The sequence below is a fragment of the Octopus bimaculoides genome, chromosome 21 (assembly GCF_046866305.1).
Source record: "Octopus bimaculoides isolate indiv1 chromosome 21, ASM4686630v1, whole genome shotgun sequence".
NCBI lineage: Eukaryota > Metazoa > Mollusca > Cephalopoda > Octopoda > Octopodidae > Octopus > Octopus bimaculoides.
The window spans coordinates 25,912,960-25,920,459 of record NC_142948.1 but is presented as its reverse complement, the minus strand read 5'-3'; positions in this window follow the sequence as shown (position 1 = coordinate 25,920,459).

Sequence of the window (7,500 nt, the reverse complement as noted above, 5' to 3'; positions counted from 1 at the left end):
ACGGGATAAAGTTCCTGCATCAACTTGCTGTAAAAGCAGGTAGTAATTTCCCCTTGTCCTTATTCTTAGTGCAAATTTTGAAGAGTGCAAGTTTAGAAGAGTGTGTGTGGTTGTGTGTGTGTGTGCGCGTGCGCGTATGTATATGTGTGTGCGCGCGTGCGTGCGCGTATGTATGTGTGTGTGAGCGTGCGTGCATATTACGTCCTACAACTAACTTCCTCTCTACCTTTGTAGAGTCTTCTCTGTTGCTGTCACATATTGTGAAATTTTAGAATTACGTTAAAATTTTCTAATTCGGTATATTGAAATAATTTTCCTAGTTAAATCCGATTTTGTTATTTACTGTTTCAAGAAAAATTGTAGAAAAATGTTAAAGTTTAATCAATTGTACCTAATCAGAAAACAGGATTTGGAAGCTGACATTTTCTACATGATAGCTGTCTATCACAAAATGAAAGCAAAATCGTCATGAGGAGGAATTTTTATGAAACAAACGAAAGCAAAGCATTGCGACGACGAAAGTTGTAAGAACTGAAGATTTGATAAGTTTTAAGGAATAAAGTCATGTGAAACGGTCGAACAGACATGTAAATAATTTTGATAGTAAAGAAATCCTGAAAGAAGTTTTTCACAAAAAATTGCACAAATTTGTCCTGATCAAGAGGTCTATCTGTCGGAAAAGGTATGGTCTGACTTAAAATAAACAAAGATTTATATAAGACATTCTATTGTAAAATCTGCCCGGCAACGACGGACTATTCAGCTAGTATATATATATATATATATATATATTTATTATTTAAAAGAGTTCCAACTCTGTTTTTTATGTTTAATTTATATTCTTATAAAATTGTGGGATATAGAATATAGAATATATAATATAATATAAATAGTAAAATGAAATGAAGTATTGAATCCATATTCTATATCCCACATTAATTTTATAAGAATATAAATAAAATATAAAAAACAGGGTTGGAACTCTTTTAAATAATATATTCCTCTATACACGACCATACAAAACCCTTTTTTTGTATATTTTTTTTTTATTCACACACACACACATACATATATATATATATATATATGTATATATATATATATATATATATATATATATATATATATATTAATCCGAAATAGAAGCACGCGCTAGGATATACAGCAGTACAGTATATAGATAAAGATAGACAAGATATGGCCGGTCTATGGGGTTACCTTGGATTTGAACTTGGAACGAAGGTAACAGATAAGAGACATTACACCAACAGAGCATCTCGTCCGTTGTTCTATCAATTCTTCGAACACACACACCTCTGGTGTTCTATTTGTCGGTCTTCAAAGGATAAAAATGTGTATTTGACTTTCGCGGGATTTGAACACTCAAAGCGTACTGGACCAATTAAATACCGAAAGGTATTCTAATTTCTAAAACTCTGAACCACCGATTTGCTATCTTCTGTTGAAGACAGCAATACAATCACAGACAGAAAGATAGTTATATAAATGGATCTTCGTCGGTGTCCACGAGGAGGATTTAATTGATCGATCAATTGAATTACTTGTTCATTGTATTTGCGTTTAAGTGGCTGAGTATTCTACAGACGTGTGTGCATTTAACGTAATCTGCGGGCATAGTAAATGTAACACGGTGACGTTTGAATGAAAGGTACAGACTTTCAGTATTGTTTCTGTCAACTTAATTTTTTTTTTTCTGTGAGTAAAAGCTATCTCTGAGGACACGTAGTGAGATTGAAACTGAAACCGTATGATTGCAAGACGAACCTCGTAACCAATTGTCCATCCGTCGCTCGCACCGTGCGATAATGTAGTACACGTTCAAATACATAGAGGCTTGCATACACACACGCGCACACATACACAAACACAAGCACGCACACACACACACACACAAGCACACATACATTCGCACACATACACATACCCGCACATAGATACACACGCACGTACATACACGTGTGTACACACACATAAACACACACACACACACACATACACACATGCACGCATACACACAGACAGACACATATGCACATGTATACACACCCAGAGACACACGAACACGCACAAATACAAACAAACACACACATTGCACTCTCGTATACAAACATACACACGCGCGTACACTTACACTCTCACACACACACACAAAGAAACACGGACACACAAACAGATGCATATGCACGCCCATAAAAACACACAGACAGATACACGTACTCAACCACAAGAACACTTACACACACTCAGAGACACACATATACCACACACACGTACACATACTGAGATCAATGCCGTAGTTTTTAGTATGGGAGTGAGAGAAGATACCCCAGTAAATTGATACCCGTACCATCAAGCGCAGAGGCCTTCAATACCCTCTTTGTTATTTTATAATAGTCTTAATAAAGAACAGGTGATCAAATAATACCCATAACACGGCGGTTGCTATGACTACAGGCGGGTAGGTTTGAAGGGGATCGGGGTATAATGGTAGCGTAAGATTACGGCACTAATGTATGAGTTCTGGGTATGTTTTCTAAGAATGGATAGGAACGGGTGAGGTGTAGGGTGTTTGTATGTAAAGGTATGTGGACAATGCTTCAGTGTATTGTGTATATACGGGTACACGTACGCATGCGCGAGTAGAAGTGAATACGAATGTGTAAATATGTAATGATGATATAAGACCCGCTTATTTGCATATTTATGCATTTATGAATGCATATGCATAACTTGTATATAAATATATATGTAGGTATACATATGTATATGTAAGTACTATGTGTATGTATGCATGTGTGTATCTATATATTTGTATCCTCATTATTATCACGTACATATATACACACAGGCACACCTACACACACAAGCACACATACATTCGCACACATACACGCACATACGTACGCGCACACATATACGCACGCACGCACGCACATACACATGTATACACACACACACTGCGTGTGCGCATACACACGGACAGACACATATGTACACGTATACACAACCAGAGACACAAGAACACGCACAAACACAAACACACACATTTGCAGGGATTAGAAAAACTGAAGGACCGCTGCTATAAGTGTGTGAATCTGAGAGGGGAATATTTTCAATAAAATCATAATTAACTGATCTTCCAGTATTTTCTTTTACTCAAAGCCAGGAACTTTTCAGCACCTCCACTCTCGTGTGTATATAGCATGGCCTCAGTCAAATGACTGAAACAAGTAAAAGATAAAAGATATAGTTATAGCTGAAAATTATAGAAAAACGAAAGACGAAGACAGTTGTATGAACAACAAGCAAGTGTATTAGTTTAACACTCAGGAAAATGAAGCCTACGCTCTTCAACAGAAAGGAACAGAGAAAATAAACGCAGGGATAGTTATATATATATATATATATATATATATATATATATATATATATATATATATGTATATATATATATATATATATATATGTATATATATATATATATATATATATATATATATGTATATATATATATATATATATATATATATATATGTGTATATATATATATATATATATATATATATATATATATATATATATATAATACAGAATGGGACAAGAACGCAAAACATCCAGACAGTTAGGTGATACAAGAAAGGGACAAAACATCCAGATAGACGATACAAAGAAACAAGGACAGGTCATTCGGAGTTTTCTCTCTTCAGTCGAGATCCAGATTATCTTTGCAATTTCGGCTGGTTATTCTCGATATTGCTCCAATCTGGCCAGCCCCAAGGAAAAACTAAGCTAAGGGCATTATATTCCTTGGAAGAAAGCAGCGAATGTATACAAAAACAAGGACGGAAAAAAAACGAACAATATTACACAAATACAGTAAGAATAATAACAGGACAAAACAACAGATGTCTTTCGACTAAGGACGAATAAAATTAAGCTGGCGTATATGGAAATAAGGCCTTATAGCCGGGATACAAGGTTTCACAGACACACGGAGAAATAACGATGTTGCATGCTCAACGGCCGCCCAAGAAAGAAAGGTCAGGCCTGGCCGAACACCGATCACGTGGGAAGAGAAGAGAGAGAGGTAGAGGCAGAGGTACAAAAGAATTAAGGAGGGGCGAGAAAAAACGACAGGGACACAGTGAAGTGAGAGAGAGAGTAGAGAGAGAGAGAGAGAGAGAGAGATCTGGATCTCTTCGCCTCAGAGTTACCCTTTCTCGAAATATGTCTGTTATATATACAGATATACCCACGTGTGTGTAAGCGCGCATGTATGTACAGCTTGGGAATGAGATTATTGAAACGCTCATCATTTTCAAGAATGGCTTTAAAAGTCTCAAAAATGATTCGTTGTCGCCAAGTTTATAAAGGTCAGGTGTAAGACCCACCGGTTGTTCAGGGAAATATTTTCGTGAGTAGTACGTAATTCAGAAATGGGGATAAGTAAAAAAAAAACAATTGATTAAAGCTGGCGATATAGTTTTAATTAAAACTTGTTTTGAACCTACTCGTACAAAATAAATCGGTTTTAACGTTGGAACTCGATGTAGATGAAGGTATAAATAATAGCGTGTAGAAAATTGGGTTAAAAATACTCTTGGACAAAAAGCATCGAAGGCTGCCCGAGGGACTTGAACCTATATCAATCACCGCTCCGGTGAACATGATAGAAACACTTCCATTGGAACAAAACAAACCATCAAATTTCTCCATCCATTTTAGAAGCTTTGTTCTTACCAGCGAGAATTGTATATTGTTTACATAACAAAAATTCAGAAACTTTAAAAGGCATTAAATGAATATGGAACTCGAAATAGAATAAGCTATAAGTAATAGCCTGAAGTATATTGGGGTAGATACCTTTGGATGGAACATTTTGGAGGCTGCCAGTGGGATCCGAACCTACATCATCCGCGTAGCGTCACTGATTTGATGCAGACTTATTTGACATTAGACGTTTTAATGTCTCTCTTTTTCTATCCACCCCCTCTTGATCTCTCTTTCTCTCTTTGTTTATGTGTGTGAGAATACTTCTTTATGTATGTTAGAAGAGGGAAACTGTGTCAGTCGTGTTCACTTAATAAATTGTAATACCTCACTCTCCATTCTCCCTCAATCTATATATCTATCTATTTTGCTATCTATGCCACTCTTTCTATGGTTATGAACGTTCATTCAGCTGGGCCAAACTATCAGTGACTAAACAGCTGCGCCCATTCGTCATTTTCCGGTCTATATGGACCTTGTACTGAAGTGACATAAACGTTATAACAGAAAGTATCTGCACTGCCAGACACATTTATACACACATAACTATATATGTTTGTGTGTGTGTGTGTTCATAATTACACATATACATATATATATATATATATATATATATGTATATATACATACGTTTTATACATACAAGCATTCATATATGGATACATACATGCGCATATATATGAATGCAGACATATATATATATATATATATATATACATTTATATGCATCTATGTGTGCATAAGTATTCTTTTCTACGCTAGGCACAAGGCCAGAAATTTGGGTGGAAAGGGAGCCAGTCGAGTAGATCGACCCCAGTACGCGACTGGTACTTAATTTATTGACCCCGAAAGGATGAATAGCGAAGTCGACCTCGACGGAATTTGAACTCGGAACGTAAAGACGGACGAAATACCGCTAAGCATTTCGCCCGGCGTGCTAACGTTTCTACCAGCTCGCCGCCTTTGTGCGCATAAACATTAATGTTTATATGTGATTACGTATGTACGCATTTATGTGGTCATACTTAAATGTATACATCTATACATTCATATATATGTATGCATATATCTGTGCAGCTATGTGTGTATTATAAGCAAATATACGTGGGTATATATGCATTCTTACTTAGTCATAAGCATGCAGACAGCATAATTGCATATATGAATATGCACCTACGTACACGCATATATACATCTATACATGTAAGCATTTAACTATGTATTCTTGCATACATATATACATATACACATATATGCATACATGCAACACATGCATATTTGTATGTATATACATATATATATATATGTATATATCTGTATGCATATATATATGTATGTGTGTGTGTGTGTGTGTGTATGTATATATATATATATATATATATATATATATAAATATATATATATGTTTTATGTATGCAAGTATAATTACATATTTGCAGTTATGTATGAATGTGGATGTGTGGGCGTGCGTGCATATGTGTGTGTGTGTGTGTGTGTGTGTGTGTGTGTGTGTGTGTGCACTCATTTAAGCATTTGTGCTTACATGGAAGTATTTTTGCACATACACACGCAAATATATACGTGCACATATGCAGAAGTATACATACCAAAATATATTCCTCCTAGAATGGACACGTGTATTTTCCCTCTCTCCTGGCTTTCGAACACACACACACACACACTGTATTACTCTCGGTCTCTCCTTTCTCTCTGTCTCTCTCTCTCTGTCTCTCTCTCTCTCTGTCTCTCTGTCTCTCTCTCTCTCTCCCTCCCGCTCTCTCTCTCTCCCGCTCCTCCTCTCGAACAATACTCGCAGGTACATCTTTGATTCCTTTTCCGCTCAGCCTGTCATATTTTGTCTTAATTCACCCCCAACCGGCTTTTAATATCCGACCCAACCTAATTTATCACAGAGAGAGATTTTGAGGCGAGAGACACGCTGTGTTCTTCTCGCAGCATTCGGAACATTATTGCCCTCGGGCCAGACATCACCTTTAAGACATATTCAGATAATGTTACTTAAAAACCGCTGAAGACCGACGGCCATTTTTCTATCCAGCCACCGCCATCACAACGTCAGCAACGCCACCATCATCATTACCCACTCCACATTCTCTAATATTTACGAGCCAGTAAGGGTATTTCCAAGCTGTCATTTCGACCTGCTAGAAATAGTAACCAAATCTCCCTCACATCACACACTAGTGCTTCAAATATGGAATAAAGCAAGAAGTGAAAATAAGACAATTCAGTCCTAGAGAATTTTCTTTTTAAGAAGGGTTGGCCAGTTTTGGAATGCCCGTTATCATAGGCTGAATAAAATTACCTTAGGAAATTTGTCCCTGTTCTCTGTGTTATGAGTTCAAATCCTGACGATTTCAATATTGCTTTTCATATTTTCAGGGTCGATGAATAAATATCAGTTCTGTACTGAAAACGGATTTTTCTTCCCTTTGTCTTTCTCTCTTTCTCTCTCTCTTTTTCCTCCCCACCTATCTCTCTCCTTTTTCTCTCTCTCTCCCCTTTTCTCGTTCTCTATTGCTTGTCTAACACGTGTCATATACGATGCGACCCCTACTAAGACATCAAACTCACAAAAGAAAGAAAGAAATATGTACTAAAGGAATTAATTTTCATATACCAAAAGACAAGGTGATAATATTCCATAGACAAAGTAAGATTCTACACTTGTAACATGTTTTTATAGAT